Genomic DNA, 22,558 nt, shown 5'->3' on the forward strand with positions numbered 1-22,558 from the left:
AACACAACAAGATTAAACCTGGAAAGAAGAAAATTAAAGAGGAAATATGAAAATATTTAGAGAACTTCTTAACTATAAAGAAGAAGAATTTAATTAAACTGTATTAATGTTTTGTTTCCTTCTTTTCCACAAAACTTTATCTATTTTCTTTCTTTTTTTAACACTTTTCTGGACAATGAAAGGATGAAAGTTAGCAGCTCCTTGAGCTTCAACCTCCAGTTTTTAGTTCAGAAGTTCAGTGAAGATCATCACTGAACCACAGCTGTCACTTGATAACTGATGTAGGTTAAAAGTTAAATCTATGAACACATGAATCCTCCAGGATTTGACAACATGATGCAGCTCAGTCTTCTACATTCAAAGTATGACACTGGTACCAGATGAAGATGTTCCACTCCTGTGGATTCACAATATGACTGCAGCAGCATTACAGGGACCAGGCTGCTGAAGTCTGGGTGGACACATCATGGAAGCAAATCCTCTTCTCCACATGAGGAGCATAAAAACTGAACGCTGCCTCTCCATGTTTAGTTCTGACTCTGGGACCAGAAAGTAGACTTGACCCTGATGACCTAAGTGTAACACTTACTCCTGTTACTGTGGAGTTATCCACTAGGTTAAATTCCACCAAGGGTTAAGGAACTTAGATGAGTTTTGGGCCCGAGGTTCGGCTACTTAGAGGAGGAGTGAAAAGAATGAGACTCGTACACAAGCTTAAATTTAAATTCCCGGGTTGTATTATTTTAAAAGAAAAATATAAAATTTGCAATAAGAAAACAAGGAGGGAAAGGAAAGAAACAAATAAAATTGTTTCAAGTCAAGATCCCTTTGGTACCAATAGTCAATAATCAACTCTATCACAGTCAAGGAGTGACTATAAAATTCTACCAGGGTGCACCCATCTAGTTGTACAGATCCAGCTTAATCAAAAAGAACAGCTTCAGTTGTAATTATATTCTTCACAGAACATGAATCATAGCATTTCAGCGCAACAAAACCCTTGTTTGAAATATATCCTCCACTATCCCGCACCAAATCCACTTCCTTGGAGTGAAAGTATGTAAAGTCCGCAAACGTCTTTAAGGCCTTCAAGTAAACGTCCAAAAGTCTCAGTAGGAGGTGTATGTATGTGCAAGGAGGGGGGAAAGAATTTGCATTACGGTGGGGAAAGGGTTTTCCCTTTTTCCTGTTGTTGCAATTGTCCTACCACACTGCACCGTGCAGAAGAGGTAAATGCCATCTGGTTCATCCACGGGGTTGGCTCGCCATCAACATTGATCCACCCGATAAGGGAAGGAAGAGGTGGAAAAAAAACCTGACCTGTGAACAACAGTGTCATAAATACACTAAGTGTCCTAATTACAAAACACAACTTATCATATAAACACTTCTTGTAACATTTGACATGTTGACAATAAAATAAAATTGTGCAAAATCTAAAATATGCTTTGTCTCATACACACCTTTCTTCTCAACACCATCTAAATGTTGGCATATTATCAAAACAGCAAAAAAAAAATATTTGTTTCAACAAAACACGGTAAATCTTTTTAACCGTTTTTTACAATTACGTGTTTCACATTTTACATTAACATCACAACTGTACAAAAACTGTATAAACCACAAACATATGAATCAAAGTGCTCACCGATCTCACAGGAAGACAATGAGTGTGTCTCAAACCGCGCACTTACATGAGTGCACTGGAAGGTAGTGCGTAGTGCGCACTAAGCACCACCTTCTATAGTGACACTATCGTGGGTAAGTCCTGATCCAAATTGAGCACTAACGTTTTGCACTTACTGGTAGTGACGTACCAGCTTAGCAGCGCCGCGCTGTTAATATACTTTTTTTTTTCCTTCCAAAATCACGTTAACATACGTGTTTGCATGTCATCATACTTTTATGCTATTAAATGCCTTTTAAAAGGCCTCATTAGTGAAACAAAGAACTGTGGCCTCCACTGTATTAATCTAGCTCAGTTGATAACAATAGAAACCACCAACACACGTTCATGTGTCTTTGCATGTCTCCCCCATACTTGTTAGTATAAAGTGCAATTTAAAACACTAAAAACAGCTTTTAAATAAGCAAAGATATCTTAACTGAATTAAAGTACGTTACATTATACATCTGTTTTCATTGGTGTTTACACTGATACCGTTCACATCTGCAACAGGAAACCGATTATACTAGAAACCATCATTTAAAATATGAAATGCAGTAATGAAGACGTTAAAACGGATGCAGAAAACATTTTATTTAAAATTTTTATTAAAACATTTCTCTCTTGCCGCCTCCTCTTCTCCACAGCAGCGTCGTAGCCGCAGGTGGTAAATGCTTCAGTGCCACTGCTGGCTCAGTAGTTTGATGCCACAGTGACCTACGGTGAACACAGAATGGCAGGTTATATAAAAGCAAACATTATTATGTACTTTATGGGTACTTTGCAGACGCTTATCTAAAATGATGTACAATCAGCTACGGCTTCGTCAGCGGTACCATCGAAACGAGCCGGTTCTCTAACCAGTGGTGTTTCCTAATCAGTTTTCAGATCAAGGACCATTTCGTTTACGCCAGAGACCCCGCAGTGCTTAATCTGGAGGTTCAACAATCATGAATAAACATACGGAACCTATAGTATTTGTAGAGGCAAGGATGTGTTATTCTATTTCCTGTCACTAGGGTTTGTGTGTTTGGAGGTGTGTGTGTGACTGGAGCTGAGTGATTGTCTAATTAATATCACCTGTGTCTACCTGTGTTTTTTTTTTTTTGCTTGGTAAAGAGAGTGAGGGTTGAGGCATGGTGCCGATATTTTCTATTTACCGCTAAAAGTTTACCGCAAAGGGTTTTTACTGATAAGGTAACACGTAACATCTGATAAGTCCAACTATATACAATAAACACCCTTAAACTGCAGTAAAGACTATGGATTGTCTTTGGATTAAGGGTGTCAGACAGACCCCTGTGCTCTCCTCTCAGTGACAAAGTTTGTAGTCACTATAGTATTAATAATTTTTCATACTTATAGCCCATCTACATCCGCAAAATTGGCTATAAAACTGCTAACATTTACGTTGCTAACTCAACTGCAGCCTCCAACAAATGATCAGATCCATAACTGTCATCAGGGATAGAAGAAATAAGAAGCATGCTGCAGTTTATATTAGAATTTTGATCAAATATCTTCATACTTACAACAGTTGAAAATACCCTCCGACTGCATTGGTACCACTGAGTCGGTGGCTGCCAGCTCTGAAAAACTGGTTGAAAGTCCCTCCCCTACGCTAATGCTGTAGGTGACGTAGTTCCGGGGGAGACGGCAGATTCAAACTAGGCGCGCCCAAACATTTCTACTTTCATTCGATTGTTTTTTTTGCCAACTTAATCAAAATATTCTTTAAAGTAGGACTATAGTGTCTTTAAAAGGTACACTCTGGAGCACAGCGGGGAGGATTTGGCCAGCCTGACAGATTTTATAGATCGTTGTTACGACAGAATCGTCATGGGGAAACCAAACAACACTTCCACCCCCTCCACCTCATCCAAGTCCAAGAGACAGCGAAATGAGGATTCACCTGGAGCTATTTCACCAACGGGGAACGACTCAACAGATGTTCTGATCTCCATAGATAAGAAACTCAGTAGTTTTGATGCCCGTTTGAGTCTGGTAGAAATTCTCCACAAAGAGTTCCAGGCGCTACGTGAATCATTAGAATTCAGCCAGGAGCAGGTGGAAAGTCTGGCTGCAGAAAATGCCGGTCTCAGAGAGACGGTAAAATCCCTCACCGAGGGCTTGACCCGTCTCTCAGATGAAAATAAGAAGATTAAGGAAACGGTGATCGATCTGCAGGCGCGGAGCATGAGAGAGAACCTGGTGTTTGCAGGGATTCCAGAGCAGACGGAGGAGGACCCCGAGACCACGGTGAAAAATTTCATCAAAACCCACCTGAAGCTCCCGGAAGAAACGGTAAAAAACATCTCCTTTCACAGAATCCATCGGCTCGGCGGGAGGAAACCCGGGTCCAGCAGACCAAGACCCATAGTAGCGAAGTTCGTCAGCTTCAAACAGAAGGAGCAGGTGAAGAACCAGGGCCGCGAACTGAAGGGGACCAACTTCGGAGTAAACGACCAATATCCGAGAGAGATTCTGGACCGACGGAGAGTCCTGTTTCCCATCAGGAGAAAATCGATCGCCAATGGCGCTCGCGCTGTCATCGCGGTGGATAAACTGTTTATTAATGGACAACTGTACCGCGACCCGGACATCACTCCATGGCTCTTCTGATCCCAGGTGCTGTAAGTCAATCTCTCCAAATGATCACTCTTAACTCGCCATTATAGATCACTGACAGTAGAACACACTGCTCGTCTCACCACAGCCTCTACACCTAGATCGATGTATTTTTTTCTGTTTTACCACTCTTCTCACTTTTCACTTTTCACTATCTTTCTATTTCACGTCTTCACTGTTAATTGTAATCCAGCTCGTAATATCAGCAGCGCACGCAACACCGTCAGGACGCACAGCTGCACCATACATGATACATATAAACACTCGCGTTTTATGTATGAGAGAACACGCATTAAGGTAGACTACATATACGGACATTTAACATACGGACAAACGCGCGCAATCAGGCTGCATGCAAACACGCGCGAACACGCAAGAGGGGCGCACAAAGACACACGCGTCAGTAACACGCATGAAGCATTAAACCGTTCACAATAACCATGTTAAAAATCGTCTGTTGGAATGTACATGGAGCCGGTTCCAGGGAGAAGAGGTTGAAGATCTTTAATAAATTACAGGAGCTGCAGGCTGACATTGTCTTACTACAAGAGACTCATTTAACAAACTCAACCATAGACCTTCTTCAAACAGCTCAGTTTCCTCATGTTTACTCAGCTTGTTATAATTCTAGGCAGAGAGGAGTAGCTACTCTTATTAATAAGAGACTAAATTTTGACATAGATAGCACAGTAGTGGATCCGGAAGGCAGATTTCTGATAACTTCATTATCTATTTGTAATATCAAATTATGTATTACCAATGTGTACGGCCCCAATGCAGATGATCCCTCCTTTTTCCACTCCCTGTTTGCTACACTCCAGAATTATTCAGATAACAGAATAGTGCTAGCTGGTGATTTTAATGTAGTCTTGACTGAACAAGATCGCTGCAGCACATCAGGTAGTCATCGAGTCTGGCAGTCGTCAGAAACTATCAAACAGTACATGAAGGATTTTGGTCTTTGCGATGCTTGGCGCTCTCACCATCCTAAACTAAGAGAATACACCTTCTTCTCTTCAGTTCACCACTCCTTCTCTAGAATAGATTATATTTTAAATAGTAACTCACTAATGGGCGACATTTCAGAGACTCAGATACATCCAATCAGCATCAGCGATCACGCACCAGTTTCATTCACTCTGAGAAACAAAAATAATAAACCGATTGGTAAAAGCTGGAGATTTAACACCTCTTTATTGAAAGATCCTGAGTTTATTGATTATTTTAAAAAAGAATGGTCAATTTATATAGAAAAAAATGACATGCCTGAAACTTCAGCGTGTCTCCTTTGGGAAGCAGGAAAAGCAGTAATGCGAGGGAAAATAATTTCCTTCTCCTCACATAAGAAGAAGAAGGAAACAGCAAGAGTTTTAGAATTAGAACTCAGGATTAAATCATTGGAGGAGCCTTACCGCATTTCCCCCGAAGAGCACACAATGAATAATATAAGGAAAACTAAATTGCAGCTTAAAGAAATTATAGATAAAAAAACACAGTTTTTAGTGCAAAGACTTCGCTTGGAGAACTTTGAACATAGTAACAAATCTGGGAAGTTTGTAGCAAATCAACTAAAAACAAACAAGGAGAAAACAACAATCTCCTCTGTTAAAGATCAAGACGGAAACATCAGCCATGACCCAGACAAGATAAATGACACGTTTAGAAGCTTCTATAAAACATTATATGAATCACAGATTAATCCAACAGATGAACATATTGAACAATTTTTAAACAACATTAATCTACCAAAACTAAAAAATGAAAATAAAATAAATTTAGATGCACCTATTACTGTAGATGAACTCCACGAAGCTCTCCAACATATGCCCAACAATAAAGCCCCGGGTCCAGATGGTTACTCAGCAGAATTTTACAAGGAATTCTGGACAACGCTAGCTCCTACATTTTATAATATGTTGTTAGAAATACAGGAAAAACAAAAAATACCGCAAAATATGAACTTAGCTAATATAACACTATTGCTAAAACCAGGCAAAGACCCCACACTTCCATCCAGTTACCGTCCCATATCTTTAATAAATGTAGACCTGAAAATAATTAGTAAAGCTCTTGCCAGAAGGATAGAAAAAATAACCCCTCTTATAATACATCCGGACCAGACAGGTTTTATAAAAGGTCGACATTCATCTACTAACACGCGTAGACTAATTAACCTCATAGATTACTCTACTTTACATAATCTAGAATCCACAATCATTTCTCTAGATGCAGAAAAAGCCTTCGACAGGGTAAACTGGAAGTTTCTATTTGCAACACTAGACAAATTTGGGTTTGGATCTGCTTTCATAGATTGGATAAAAATATTATATAATAACCCAAATGCATGTGTGAAAACCAACGATCAAACTTCTCCAAGCTTCCGCTTACAGAGAGGCACCAGACAGGGCTGTCCACTCTCCCCCTCACTTTTTGCCATTTTCATAGAGCCGTTAGCAGCTGCTATTAGACAAAATATAGAAATTAAAGGAATCCAGGGCAAAAATATAGAACATAAAATAAGTCTTTATGCAGATGATGTATTACTCTTCCTTCAGAACTCACAAACATCACTCTCTGAGACAATCACAGTTATTAATAAGTTCTCATCAATATCTGATTATTCTATTAACTGGTCTAAGACTACAGCCATGTCCATCAACTGTGACCTACAAAACATCCCTAATATCAAAATACAGACAGGAAACATTAGATATTTAGGTATAAATATTTCCCCCAGATTATCAGATTTAACAAAATTAAACTATGTTCAGCTACTAAAAACAATAGAAGATGATCTCTTACGGTGGAGGCGCTTACCCATCTCACTAATGGGGAGAGTTGCCACCATTAAGATGATGATTCTACCTAAAGTTAATTATTTATTTTCAATGATACCCACTAAACCCTCCACCAGTTGGTTTAAATCTCTGGACTCTTTCATATCCAAGTTTCTTTGGAAAAACAAGCCGTCACGTATTAGTCTTAAAACCTTACAGCAGACTAAAGATAGAGGAGGACTGGATCTATCAAACTTTAATCACTACTTTATAGCTAACAGGCTGCAGTACATCTCCAAGTGGCTCAAACCCAGTTATCTGGATGAGCCGTGGTTAGATGTGGAGCAGGCTTTGTGTGAGGACTTAGTCATCTCTGACCTGCCGTTCATCAGCTCAACCATTAAACCATATAAGTGCTTTAAAAGCCTTAACATCCGTTTTTCCTTAATGGCTTGGTGGGAATTCTGTAAGATAACCAGATCTTCCCTCTTTCCATGTAGACTTACACCCATTTGGAACAACCCTGACATCCTGCAGAACAAAAAGATGATAAACTTCACTCAATGGAAGACTAAAGGAATACAACAGTTAGGACAGATAATAGAAAATGGAAACTTTGTATCTTTCAACACAATTGTCTCACAGTATGGAATCAACAGCAATAAATTCTTAGAGTACCACCAACTAAAATCAATTATATGTAAGAAGTATACCCCTGTACAGTTAGACTTGCAGCTTCCTGTCAGAATAGCAGAATTCTTGAATCTTAATACTCCAAAATTATTATCAAAAATATATAGATTACTTGCAAAGCTAGAAGACAGGATATCTCTCCCAACTTCAAAATGGGAAGATGATTTATCTAATAACTTTGATCAGAAAAGATGGTCACAAATATGTTTAAACACGTTTAAAATGACTCAGAATTCAAATATACAACTAATACAATTCAAAATTCTCCATAGAACTCATTATACAGGACACAGGATGTTCAGGATGGGCCTTTCACCATCAGATATCTGCCCACACTGCTCTGAGAACACTTCTGATAGCTACATCCATGCGCTGTGGTCCTGCACACCTGTCCAAAGGTTCTGGATTAAGGTGTGTGAAGATCTCTCAAAATGGTTTAAAACCAGTTTTTCTGCAAACCCCACACTTTGCCTACTGGGCGACCTGGGTGACACTAACATAGGAATACACTCCATAAACTTGGTCCTCGCAGTCTTATGCATCGCAAAGAAAACTATTCTTGTGAACTGGAAAGATAAGAATAATTTGTCTATCCAGCAGTTTAGAAATCTCCTGTTAGATCACATCAGCATTGAGACAATGTCTGCCTCCTCCAGGAACCAATCAGATGACTTTCATTCCCTCTGGTCCCCTGTGACTGGCTACATCACCTAATGTAGGTGGAGGATTGCGGCTTTGCTTGGATGGGGGTGGATATGGGTGGGGGGTCCCTGGTGGCTTCGGGTCTCCGGTTGTCTCCTGGGTGGGGATCTCGGCTGCTCCGCTGCTGGGTCGGCTGGGGGTTCCGGTCTGGGCGGGCGGCATTGGGTGGGCCCCGGGGTGGGGCTGCCTCGTGGCGGTGGGGGGTGGCTGCCGGGGTGCCTGGGTTGGTGTCCGTCGGCCCCTGGCCGGGTGGCCGGTCGGGCCCGGGGTGGGCCGGGTGGGGGCCCCGGGCTCTGGGGTGTCGGGTCTCCCCCCTCTCCTGGGGGTGGGGGGTCTGCCGCTGCTGGGGGGGGCTGGGCCCGTCTGGATGTGCCGTGCCGGGGGTTGGTCCGTGCCCTGGTGCTTGGTCGCAGCCCCGGAACCTGGGTGGGGGTGTGTTTGTATATAGGTGGGTGTGTGTGTGTGTGTGTCCGTAGGTATGCTGGTGTGTGGGTGGGTGTAGAGGGATGTGTGTGCTGTATGTGTGTGTGGGTGTGTATGAAGGTCTAGGTGTGTGCGTGTATGTGTGTGTGAGTGGTGTGCGGGTGTGTGTGTGGAGGTCTATGTGGGATGTGTGTGTGGGGGTGTGTGAAGGTGTGTATATATGAGTGTGTGCACGTGGAGGTCGAGGTGTGTGTGGAGGAGTGAAGGAGTGGGTGGAGGCGTGAGTATGTATGGAGGTGCTTGTGTGTATATGCGGGTATGTATGTGAGTGCGTGTGTAATGGTGTATGTGTATGGAGGGGTATGAGAGTGTGTGTGTATGTGGGCACCGGTGTGTGTGTTTATAGGTATGTGCGTGAAGTGTGTGTGTGGAGGTATGTGCACGTATTGAGGTGTTGGTGTATAGAGGTGTGTGAGAGGGTGTGTGAGTGGCTGGGGGGAAAAAAAAAAGGGGGGGTTAGGACGTGTCCTCTGGGGGGCGCCCTGGCCGGGTGTTGGGGGCGTGGGCCTGGGGTTCCCTTCCTTTGCCTCGCCCCCCTCCCACTCAGAAAGAGGAAAGTGGCCCCTTGGGCTGGTGGCTGGCCCCTGGGGGGGTTCGTGGCGTGCCTGGGTTGGGGTGCCTGCTCCGGGCCTGTGACACCCTTCGGGGCTGGCGGGGGACGGGGGCGCCCTAAGCCACTGGCGGGTCGTCTTCCAGGGGGGAGGCTTACTCCCCTCTGGACCTACATCTCCTGACCCCTCCCCTCCCCCACTCTTCACTACATACACAGGTAGGGCTGTGGGAGGTGTGCTTGTTGCGCTGGGCGGGGCAGGGGGGGTCATCATAATGGCCCCGTTGCTTCGCTGAGCGGCAGCATGCCTCCCAGCTTTTAATTCCACTTAGTCACTGAGCACAAATAACATTTGCAACATACAAACACGTTTTGGGGGGTGGAACATGCGAGGTCAGGTGGGTGGGACTGCTCGGGTGGCCCCGCCCCCTCCTCAATGCAGTTACTGCCCCCCAATTTTAACCCTCTTTTTTTAATTGCAAACAGCACATAATATATTCCATCACTAGTGGGGGAGGGAGGGGGGATGGGGTCTTCAAGCGCCCCTGTCTCCATGGATGGCCCGGGGGCGGGGCGGGCCGGGTGGCATGTCGCGTTGGCCCGGGGCGTAGGCGGGCTGTCCCGGGGGGTTTTGGCTGCTGGCCCTGGGGGGAAGGTGCTGTTTTGGGGGTGGGGAGTGGGGGGCGGGGTGGGGGGCTGGGGGCCCGGCTCGTGTCTCCTCGCCTCCTGGCTGGGGCTGTCCCCCCGCGTGGGGTGGCGGGAGGATGGTGGTGGGGGGATGGTGTGTGTGTGTGTTGGGGGGGGGGGGGGGTGGTGTGTGGGTGGGAGAGTGGTGTGGGTGTGGGGGGATGGGTGGTGGAGGGATGGTGTGTGGGAGGGTGGGGTGTGTGGAGGTGGATGCGTGGTGTGTGGGAGGGGGGGTGGTGTGGGTGTGGGAGGATGAATGGTGGAGGGATGATGTATGTGTGGGAGGATGGGGTATGTGTGGGAGAATGTATGGTGCAGGGATGGGGGAGTGTGTGGGAGGATGGATGGTGGAAGGATGGTGTGTGTGCGGGAGGATGGATGGTGTATGGGAGGGAGGATGGTGTGTGTGGGGGAGTGGTGTATGTTTGGGAGAGTGGGTGATGGAGGGGTGGTGTGTGTGTGTGTGGGAGGATGGGGTACGTGAAGGTGGATGTTTGGTGTAGGAGAGGGAGGACGGTGTATGTGTAGGAGAATGATGTATGTGTGGGAGGATGGGTAGTGGAAGGATGGTGTGTGTGTGTGTGTGTGGGAGGTGTGAAGGTGGATGAATGGTGTATGAGAGGGAGGATGGTGTATGTGTGGGAGGATGAGTGGTGGAGGGATGATGTGTGTGTGGGAGGATGGGGTAGGTGTGGGAGAGTGTATGGTGGAAGGATGGTGAGTGTGTGGGAGGAAGGATGGTGTGTGTGTGGAAGGATGGTGTGTGTGTGTGGGAGTACAGAGTATGTGAGGGTTGAATGGTGTATGCGTAGGAGGATGAATGGAGGAGTGGAAGGAGAGTGTGTGTGTTTGTGTGTGTGTGTGTTGGTCTGGGGGGGGGCAGGACTGGTTCTCGGGGTGTGCGGCTGGGCGCTGGGGTGTGGGGCTGGCCTCTGGTGGTGGCCGTCTGGGCGGGCCGGGTCCCCCGGGTGGCGTGCTGGCCCTCGGCCTGTGGGGGGGGGGGGGTTGTCTCTGCGCTCCTGGGCCCGGGCCCTCTGCCCCGTCTGTCCCGGGCGGCCGGTGCCCGGGGGGTCGGGGACTGCTGGCCCTCGGCCCGCCGGGGCCGGTGCCCTGTGTCCGCGGGGCGGCTCCTGCTGGGGTCTCCTGCTGCTGCCTTCCTGGGAGGGCGAGTGGTCGTCTCTGTGGACCGGTCGGGATCTGTTGCCTGCGGGGGGGGGGCTGGTGGCCTGGGTCTCGGGACCGCTGGCCTGACTCTGGCCTCTGTTCAAGTGAGGTGGCATCTGCATGATCACTCTGCATGGTCACTCCTTCCTGAACGTCTCCACACAGTCTTTGCGTCGCCGTGTGGCCGAGTTCTCCAACACATCCACACAGGTTTCTCTGCGCGTGTTCTTGAATACAGCAGTTTCACTTATATCTATTATCATATTTTTTTTTTCTTTTTTTTATTATTTCTGTTCTTATTATTATTATTACTCTTACTCTTATTATTATTATTGTTACTATTATCAACTAGTTGTGTAATGACCTACTGGCTACGATGATCTTAGCTATATATGTTGTAAGTAGTATGGATTACATGGTCTTCTGTATGATGTTTTAAGTCCCCACCCGCACTCCCCACACCCTTTCTGTCCCTCTCTCTCCCCTCCCTCTTCTTTCTACTTTCTTTTCTCTCTCTCTCTCTCTCTGTCCCCTCCGGTCGAGTCCAGCATTAAGAGTCTGATTTAATAAAGTTTTTCATGTCATCAAGAGGGACTTTATACATGTAGTATAAATCCCTGCTTGATAGAGTAAAATTGCCCAGCACCAGACGGCAGCCAGACAATCATTCTGTTTGCAACGATGCTGGACAAGACAGGTTAAAAAAAAAAAAAAAAAAAAAAAAAAAAAAGAAAGTCCCTCCCCTTCCACTACGTCAGCAAGATGGCGTCCGTTTAGTGCGTGTAGTGTCCATCATCAGACGCCGCATCAACCGCTACTGCTACTAGCCCTGACTAGCCGTAGAGCTGCCATCTTGGACCGGTACACACTCTACTAATGACTGGCGCGATAAAGTGTCTGCGCATGAAATCAGTTGTAACTGAATACTTAACTGATGTTCAAGTTTTTTTTTCCCCGTTTTGGTCCAAATTTCGTATATGTAATTATGATACAGAACAAAGAAAAAATTTATATATATATATATATATACATATATATATATTCACACACTAATGTATAATAGAAAAGCAGCAAAGTCAACAACATTATTAGGAGACAATATACGATTAGACTTTTAAGATATACATATAACAATTTCTAAATACATCATATTTCTACACAAAACGTAATAGATATAAGAAAATGAAAATTTATACATTTCAAATGTGAACTATCAGTTTAATTCATATATATGTAATTTATCTGTATCTATCTCTATATCTGTCTATTACTGTAACTACTGTATCTATCTATCGGTATATCTATCTCTATATCTTTATCTACTGTATCTATCTGTATATTTATCTACTGTATCTATCTCTATATCTACTGTATCTATGTCTATATCTATCTTTATTTCTTTCTATCTCTATATATACATATATACATTTTAAATAAGAGGAAAACATGAATACATCAGCATATCAATATCAATTATATATGTACATAGGATGTAAGATGTATGATTAGAAAAAAGGAAAACATACAAATCATATACAGCGTATCAATGTCATTCATACAAATGTAGATTAAAGATCTATGCCAGAGAAATGGAAAATGTATACAACAGTCAGAGAACTGATTTACTACACAGAGAAAAAGAGAAGCTTTTAAGGCTGTACAAAGCACATAGAGAATAAAATGTCATGTACATGTATATTCTCAAGTTAACATATGAACACATCATCCTCATCTCAAACCATATTTACAAATGTACAAAGTATCGCACAGACGTTTTAGAGCTAAAACCCCTGAAAGAGGACTGTTTTGCTCATTTTTTTCCTTGTGCTACCTTTTTGCAGTTCAAGGGTGGTCAGTTTGGCAATGTGGTGCAGCCTTATATTGAGAAACACAGACACAACCAATGACAACAAGTTGGAATGATGGTTGTCAATACCAAACTGTGTCTCCTCAATGTGCTCCCCAAGCAGAAAAACATTGTCCGTTCCAATCTCTTCCCGGACTATGTGTGTGACTGTTGACACCTTTGGAGCTTCCTTTGTTGAAGCCTGGCGAATGACCCTTTCTGCAGCTCTTAGCACCTTAAAATCATAATAATATTGATAATATTACAATATACTTATATAATGCTCTACACAGTGCGAAAAGACACTTTGAAGAATAAAGAAAATAAATAACAAAGCAACTTCAATATGCAAAGAAAAAACAACAAACAAACAAACCTTCACTGTGCCATGTGATGGAATTACTAAGGCTGCCATTGTTTTTCAGGGCTAAAAGGTGGTAGCTCTCATCAAATGATGATGGTACAGCATCTCTGACCAAGCTTGCACGGCTTTCACAGGACAGCTTTCGGAGAATCTGCCGGACTACAAACCCTGCTTTGTAGACCAGAGCATTTTCCACCAGACCATCAAACAAAGTGGGAAGATAGCTGTGGTCACACAAGATAGCCGAAATGTTGGCGAATGGAGATGGGTGCTCCTCTGTAGTTTCTGCTGTGGACATCTCTACAGCAGACAGGGACACAGTGTCATCTTGAGCAGCCACATTGTGAGACACCACACCGGACCATTAGACGGCGGAAGATGGCCTGGAACTGGTGTGCAGATGGGTTGTTATTCCAACCGCCTAGTATTGAAAACAGATACACAATACATAATTACTCATAAGACATAACATAAAGATATTAATAAAGTATATTTACTTAATTATTGTAATCGGAATTTATCGTAATCAAAATAACATCAAGCCAACCTGCTGCTCTGAGTTAAATAGGAGCTCCAAGTGATCCTGGCTGAACCTGTAGGTGAGCACATACCGCTGTACTTGGAGCAATTCAGGAATCATCAGCATCAGAGTGTCAATATTGATGACAAATCCAATGACAGACAGGTACCTACATAAGAAAAAAATATCATTACTCTGATGACTGGAAAACAAGACACCCAAAAAAGCACCACGAAATTTAGTTCATTCAAAGTGGTGAAGTGAAATTCCTGTTAAATTCAGGCAACAATGAAACTGCAGAACCTGGAGAACTTGAGAACAAGAACACGTGCAACAAGTACAATTGTGACACTATAATGTACTTGATTTTGTGTAATACATACCATTTAGAAGAACCTGGGCTGAAATACTCTAAGTACAAGACAATTCTAACAAGCACAAAACTGCATATTGAAAAGCATTTTAACAAACGATGATGATGAGCATACATACCATCCTTCTGACATCTGCATAACGTTGATCTTGTGTTATACATACCATTTAGAAGCATTCAGGACCTGAAACACACTGAACACAGGACAAATTCCAACAAATAAATCTGAACACTGAAAAACATTACAAACCAGTATCATGTTAACATACATACTCTTACCTTATTAGACACTTATTTGACTGATTACAGAACATTATGAACAGAGACAAACCTGAGGAAAAAACATGGTAACGTTGACATAATATCAACCTGATATAGAGAACGCAGCATCTTAGGAACTCTATGCACAAGGGAACAGTGCGACATGAAACTCATGTCATGAACTTTTCATGCATGAACAACAAGCGATATTCTATTAGACCTCTTGGATCTGTGAAGGGGTGTTCCATTTCTTGTCACTAAAGTGAGCAAGTACTCCCTGGCTCTTGACAAAAATGCTTTTCGCTCCACCCAATTTAGAGCACCGAAGGGAGCTTTGAATCCTTTTGCACGAGGATTGCGCCCAGTCATTAGATCAAATAGCCTGTCGATCATCTATAAATAGATATTGTTAGAGAAAACCTTAAAAATGCACAAGTAATAAAGAACAGGTACTTCTTCCCACAGTATTAAAATAGGCAGGTACTAATTTCCCACTTTCCTAATTAATAAGGTACTGTTCCACACATTTTCTTTCTACCTTTCTCTTTAGGGTCTTCTCCTGCGTGTTCTTTGATGGATCAAAATATGACAGACTACTTCTCTCAGTTAACTAATTTATTAATTACAATTGATATGAGAAATGTGCAAATACAGAATTCTGGATTCGTATTGTCTGTCCCCTGGACTAATACAATACGGAGTCTGCTGCTGTTACAGTCAGAACTCCCTCTAACTGATCCTGAAATCCTTATATAGGGGTCTGAATCTACACAGTTTTGCTGACTCATGCTGGAGTTGCAGAAGTCTGGTTGAGTGCAATCACAGATGTCGACCCCCCCTCCTTGTGACACCCATCCATTTGGTGGCTTCTTTTGTTCTGGAAAACAGGGACAAAGAAAACACACACAGACAAACAAGGTATCTCCTCTGAACTCCGGTCGACCCAGAAATCTCCCTTAAGGGTAACATTCCCCATGCTGTTTATAGTCAACACACCGTTAGTCAGTCCCCCACATGTTCTTTTCATATGGGGGGATGTGAGGAGTCTCATTGTTGCTTAAGCACACTTAAATAATTCCTTGATGAGTATCTCTATAAATTTCTTTACAATATTGACGATCATTACAGGATTTCATTAAGTATCACATACTTAAAAAAAAAAAAAATCCTCATGTATTCAAAGTATACAGAGAACAAAGTACTTATTGCTAAACTATATGCTCAATAAGTTCATATTCAAGCACTATTGGCTTGATTTCCTTATTTCTAAAGGTCTGTTTTGTACTACAGCAAATTTCAGCTTTAGCACTGTAAAATCTGTGAAAGTATGAAGTTACGTACAAACTTTTGTATTTATGATGAATGGAGTCTGGAATATCACCGAACTGCTCCTGATACTCATATTATAATTATGGGTGCCAATGCTGATGGCCATGGCATCCAGCATGAGTGCGACACATCCATATGTAGTCTGGCCTGCTTTGCATCTTCTTGCTAGCATATCCAGCATCATCTTGTTTAGGTCAGGCTTATCATCCACCGAAAGCAGCCACCTGTGAAAAATAAAGATTGAGAACTAGCTTTTTAACATGTTTGGATCAGTAATATTCAAATATTCAATTGGGCAACATTAAACTACCTCTGTATTGTATGTGGATGTGGGAGGGGGAAATGCTGAGTCTCTCTGAGGTAGTTGTAAGCCTTTGGACCATGTAAATGGAGCGTGAGCGCAAACTCCCTGTAGTCCTTTGTATACTCATGGCCCTGCTTTGCCATGAAGTCGAGCTGAAGGTCTGAAATTATATTAGCAAAAATTGGCAAATCCCCTTTAGATAATAACTAAGGAGTTTTAAGACTGTGAAGAAGGTAAAAAAAAACATCTGCATGAATTTTAAAGAGCTAATTGTGTTTTACCTGAGTAAAATTTAAGCCTCTCTTTGAGCTCTTCATTAATGAGGTTCTTTTCCCTCAAATCCTCCAAAAGAGACTTTACTGCCCTATTTGCCCTCTTTTCCCTGGCCACGGCTTTCTTTTTGTCTCTCGCCAGGCTTTCCACCCTTGCTTGAGTTTCCTCAAGTCTTCTCTTAAGAGTGGGAGAAGCAGGCAGAGCGTAACTGTGATCCTACAGGGATGAATGAACATGGTTTGAGTGATATTTAACTCCACACACATCACATTGACACCACAAGTGTATGGCCCACATTATTTCTTATAGTCTTCACCTGTGAAAGTTATTGCCAGTACTGTGTGTGTGTGTGCCAGGAATGCATGTTTAAATAGTATTTAATTGTGAATGAATGGGTTTATTTGTGAGTGCCAGCAGGACCAAAATTTGTGATATGCTGCTGTTATATCTCCAGGGCCATTATGACATGATGTCAACAGTAAAAATACTCACCTCATCAGGCTGAGGTTGTGGTTGAGAGGTGTCAGTTGTCGGCTCATCCTGAAAGGCCACAGACACGTTCTCGTCAGCTCTTCTGGACGTATTTATTTATTTATCCTTCCCTCCTCAAAGCCACTTCCCATTTCTTCCAAAAGTCTCTGTCTTTGGGAAACCTAAAAAATGAATACGGGAAACTAGGGACACTGCACAAGAACATTTCACAAATATGATCAAGCTTATTTGTTTCCTTCTAACATCTTACAATAATTCTTTAACAAAACTACTATTGTGATGCAAAACTATAATGAACCAACCCTGTTAAACTTGTGATTAAACTTATTTGGAAACTTTTCAGATATTCAGTTGTCTGCATTTTCAAGTAAATGGGGTGGGACTGAGTCACGAAGAGTAGCTTACTGATGGTGAAACATGTGAATAACACAGGCTGTGAAACCAGTGCTTGTCAATATGATATACTAGTAATATTGGTTAAATTTCTACAGTTGTGTCAGTTGTAATCTAAGGCATTGCTATGATTTATGCAGTCTCAGTTGTTGAACATCGGCACTAAACATAGCCTACCAAGCTAGCTACGATTTCACTAATGGGCATAAATACAGCACAGTAATATTCGATTCACACTATATGACCAATAGTAGTATTCAAACTTACTTGTGAAAAGTAATCCCACGTGCCCTGTTTTCGACGGTCCGCAAATTCGAACAGGAATATGCTGCACAATACTCTGGCATCTTGTTTGGCTGCATACTATCTGATTAGCTACCGGTCCAATATGGCGGCCGCATTTCTCGTGCTCCAATAGCTAATGCGGCGTCTATTCTTTATTATGTCTATGGTGTCCATCGTTTCGCACTAGATTTTTGGCCGAGTTTAGGGCAGCATCCGGGTACTTTCAGTGCACTGAGTTTTTACTGTAATTTCTGTGTCAGCGCACTAAGCACTTAAATGTGGTGTTCGAAGTATAGAAGTGCGCGGTTTGGGACACACCCAATGCAGAAGCACAAAATGGCTCTGCCTGGAACCTTTGAATTCCTCTGATTAAAAGTACAGAAAGAACCAAAGCTAATAAATATTTTTAAACTAATTGCATCCCTTTTTGTTGTAAGAGGTTTTAAACATAATCCAACATCAGCAAATAACTCTTAACTCTTCACTGAACATAATTTTGTACCTTTTTTCTGCGAATCTCCATCTCCTTGTTTAACCAACTTAAGAGTTCGTGGCGGAAAGATGGAGTGAAAGGCCCACACTCCAAGACGGAAGTGGTAGGCGGGACAATGCACCGTTTTACAACATCTCATTGGTCAAGAGTTTACATGCGCGTCCAGAAGAATTAACCCTTCAATTGTTGACAATTTATTCACCAGAAAAAAAAACATACTGCCCAAATGGACATTTTAACACATTTGTGGAAGCTTTTATACCGTTTATCACAGCCATATTTACATGGGGGTTACATAAGGGATCTTGGTTCATAATAAACCAGAAGATTCTGAATGTGTTCTGGTTCTAAGCGACCAGGATCAGGATCAGAATGGGACTTTATGGTTAACTAAGTTTTCACATTGAATGAATTTGTCTTAGAGTGAAAATGCAAAACAAAAACAACTGGAAAGAAAAACACAAAAACAGACAGAACATAAACAGTATTTACAGGGTGTAAAGTATAAAATTATAAAAATGTACACATCTATATAAAAGAAAAGGTCTGTACACAACAGTTTGTAGTACAAAGGAGAGGTTTAAAGCCTGCAGCCTCTGATAGAAACTGGAGAGATTTATGTGTGTCATGTCAAACAGAGACGAGATAAGATGAATCACAGGAATAAAGAACAGATGTTCTGTTGTAGAAAAATTACCAAGAGTCTGGAATGAGTAAAAGAATAAAAAAGTTTATTACAGGAGAAGTATTGAATAACGAATTATTTGCAAGTAATGAGAATGGTCGTCCCGACTCGCGTGAAGTCGAGAGAAACCCTGGGAAGGCAAGAGGAGATTCTTTCTACATTTCTGTACATTCCTGAAGACCTTGGGTGGACACACAACTCCAAGAGCTGGCATCAAAACAACCTCACATAGTTGTGTCTCCACCAGAACCAGTCTGACTAAGAGTCTGGGGCAGGACCAGATGAAGGTCATCTTACCCTTGTAGTGAACTTTTAACAGAACATGTGAAGAGAATAACCTTAAAAGTGAATAAAAGCATGATGAGTAAAATTGTACATGTAAAAAGTGTAAATGAATATAGTAAAGTAATTATATGTGTGATTATAATATTATATATAGAGCATCATAAATAAAATTTCTTCCACAGTTCACAAAATGATGTTGCTGTTTTTGTCACATTCAGTCAGTTTGTTAATAATTCAGATCCTCCTTCATTAAAACTGACTCAATTTTTCTCTGATTACAGACTTGAGTTTTGCCAACTCTCTGAGGCTGACTATGAAGTTATCGCCTCAGCTATGAAGTCCAACCCCTCCATCTGACAGAGGTAGAACTCAGTAACATCACACTGGAAGATTCAGAAGTTAGAAGCTGTGTGATGGACTAGAGAGTCCAAACTGTCGACTGGAGACTCTGAGGTCAGTTCATTGGAGCTGTTGTAGTTTTTTATACTGATTTTTAAACATATTTTAGCATTGGGTCACAGTGGATTTAATAAACACTTGTTACACATTTGTATAAAAAAATCTTATGTCTCTTCTTGCTGTTTTTTTCCTTCCAACTGTCAAGAATTTTTTCTTTAGTCTACAGATTTAAAACATATTATAAAACAAGTATCCAGGAAAGATTATTCTTTACTGACTCTCAAGCCATAAACACAGGAGAGAAAACTTGTATGACCTCAAAGACTCAGAGACTGTTCAGATATGGTTCTAACATGTGTGCTGTTGGTCTGATCCCACTGGATAAACTGGTTGTTTAAAACTCATCAGTTCTAGTCCAGCTTCCCTTCCTCAGCTTCTGGGCTTCTGCTCTAAGTTGATCTGACCTCTACTCCTCTCTGTACAGAAGAAATCTTATATATGTATAGATATCTTGCATATGTATAGAGGTATCTAACCCTTAAATGAACTTTTCAGGCTCCGCTTCAGTTCTTTCCTGTCCACCTTTCTTTCCAGAGAAAAAACTGTTGCTAGTTTTAAAAACTTGTATTTTGCATTAACATGTTCTGTATCATCAAAGACAATGCAAGTACATTTCATGTACAATGCAATTCAAAGTGCCTTACATAAAACATTAAAAGCATTACAGCGGGGTGCAGGAAGCAATATTAAGTGCATTAAGGAAAACTTTAAAAGAAATTAAATGAAAACAGAAAGAAAACCGCTAAAATAAAATAGATAAAATGCAGAAATAAAGCTCCATTGTACGAAATTAACAGTTAGCAGCAAACAGAAAAGATTTTAATCCTAATTTAAAACTGCTGAGAGTTTCAGCATACCTGCAGTTTCCTGGGAGTTTGTTCCACATGTGAGGAGCATAAAAGCTAAACGCTGCCTCTCCATGTTTAGTTCTGACTCTGAGAACAGAAAGTAGACCTGACCCTGATGACCTGAGGGATCTGGTTGGTTTATAACGATCAGAAGATCCTGAACGTGTTTAGTAAACCATCCAGGTCTTCATAAACTAACAGGATGACTAAAATCATTTCTTTGACAGACAGAAAGCCAATGTAAAGATCTGAGGACTGGAGTTATATGATCTACTTTCTTGGCCTTAGTGAGGACTCGAGCAGCAGCGTTCAGTTTGCTGTGAGCTATTACCCTCAGAAAAATGGCTTTTTTCTATTGTTGCCACCCATTCAGTCCATGCTCGTAGACAGCTGCAGCTTTTTCACTCCTACAGTATAAAAACATGAGGAAAACTTGATGCTTGAATGTCTTTGTTTAATGAGGAATTATTAAATTATCTGAGGTAGGAACCAGGCTGAGTAGAAATCAAGGATGTACTTCAAAGTGCAAATCATTTAAGCATTATTTATCTTTTCATTGAGTCACTTTTCAATTTATGTGACTGTATTTAACTTGTTGAAATTGTATTGGACTTTTTTTCCAAAGAAAAGGTCTAGATCTTGGGTCATAACAAGTGCAACATTCAGCCCAAATAAAAAAATAAAAACAAAACAAAAAGTACGTGAAAGACCATAGTTTTGCATTTGTCAAGTTTATAAAGAGCTGAGGGTTCCTCTTTCCTCAAAGGCTGCAGGTCTCCAATAACATACTGCAAAAGCTTTCCAGCTGTGCCGGGAAATGAAGACAACTGAGCTGCTGCTACTGTATGCCAATATTTAATTCTGACTGGTAGAGGATTTGCTTTAGCATGCAGTTGCTAAGTCTTTACATTGTTTTTAGTGACATTTAGTCCACATACCTTAGAAGGCTAGCCGGGTGCTTTATTTCAATCTGCCGTTTCAGGTTTGCTGTTGAAGTTGTTGGTGTCCGGAGTTGCTGCTTGACATCCGGCAGGCAAAGTTTACACAAAAAAAAGCCAGATTTCTCCCTCCTGGATCATCACTGACCTTTGCAAAAAATTATTTAGAGTGATCTCACGAAGATGCTGTAGTGATCATTGAGGTAGAGGTGGTGCTGAAGCCTTCATTGGATTTTGCCTCCATGTTTTGCAATTTGATGACGCATGCGCGGTGCAGCTCTGTGGTGGCTGGTGTTGCCAGATTTGGAGTTTTTCACCTATATATTAAGGCCTGTTTACGTTGTGTTTTAGCTGGGATTTTGCCTGGAAGGCTTAATGGAAATCTGGCACTCTTGAACTAAGTTCAAGTGTGAAAGAACGCCGTTCACAAACGCCAGAATAAGCGCACTCACAATAACGTTCATCAGGCAGAAAAACAGTACGTTCAGTTCAAAATATAAACAAGTTCACGAATGATCGTTCAGTGAACATCACAACATTATTCAACCCCACGTGCAGTATGAGGTTTTTCCACAGTGCCGCCACAATTTCTGTAATTTTGCTTCTCACATCTGATACCATATCAATTGCGAAAGCACAGTACTTTAGTACATTTTCCACCAGGGTTCCTACTTCTTTTAAACAAAGTCACCAAAAATCAGAGTCTGAGGTCCATCTGTTTGCTTTTCTTGGTGCCTTTTACTTTCTGAGTTGTTTTTTTGTCTTACCCTGGTGTGTATGGAGATTCCATCCCTGTCATCAGATGTAGATCCAGAATCCTGAAGCAGTGGAGCAAACCTGTTCTGTAGGTGCATGTGTGGTTGTTGAGGAGACAACTTGTTAGTTCTTCTGTTGACAACTGGCTATGCTAGAGAGAGGGATTGAGGAGGTACCTTGTCTGAACGGCAGAGCAGGCTAGCCGGTTGCATCGCTAATCTCAGCAAACTGGCTCTGACTGTTCTCGTCCTCCTGTGAGATGATTTACACTTTGGCTTTGCACCAAGAGCATTCCAGGGAGGAC

At 42.0% G+C, this 22,558-nt stretch overlaps 2 protein-coding genes across 46 annotated transcripts in view; one reads left to right on the forward strand and one right to left on the reverse strand.

The window, feature by feature from the left end:
* LOC121628724 (NACHT, LRR and PYD domains-containing protein 12-like) overlaps positions 1–22,558 on the reverse strand; it is a 2,607,341-nt gene that overhangs the window by 2,125,062 nt on the left and 459,721 nt on the right. The window lies entirely within an intron of this gene.
* Positions 1–22,558, forward strand: part of LOC121628726 (NACHT, LRR and PYD domains-containing protein 14-like) — an 829,387-nt gene that overhangs the window by 758,407 nt on the left and 48,422 nt on the right. For 3 of the 45 annotated variants that reach the window (XR_006008232.1, XR_006008231.1, XR_006008233.1), the window contains exon 14: positions 19,535–19,706. The exons of the other annotated variants lie outside the window; for them this stretch is intronic. The gene's annotated coding sequence lies outside the window, so the exon portion shown is untranslated. The remainder of the gene's footprint in view (positions 1–19,534; positions 19,707–22,558) is intronic. 45 annotated transcript variants of the gene reach the window in all.

This window comes from Melanotaenia boesemani, chromosome 18, assembly GCF_017639745.1.
Source record: "Melanotaenia boesemani isolate fMelBoe1 chromosome 18, fMelBoe1.pri, whole genome shotgun sequence".
Taxonomy (NCBI): Eukaryota; Metazoa; Chordata; class Actinopteri; order Atheriniformes; family Melanotaeniidae; genus Melanotaenia; species Melanotaenia boesemani.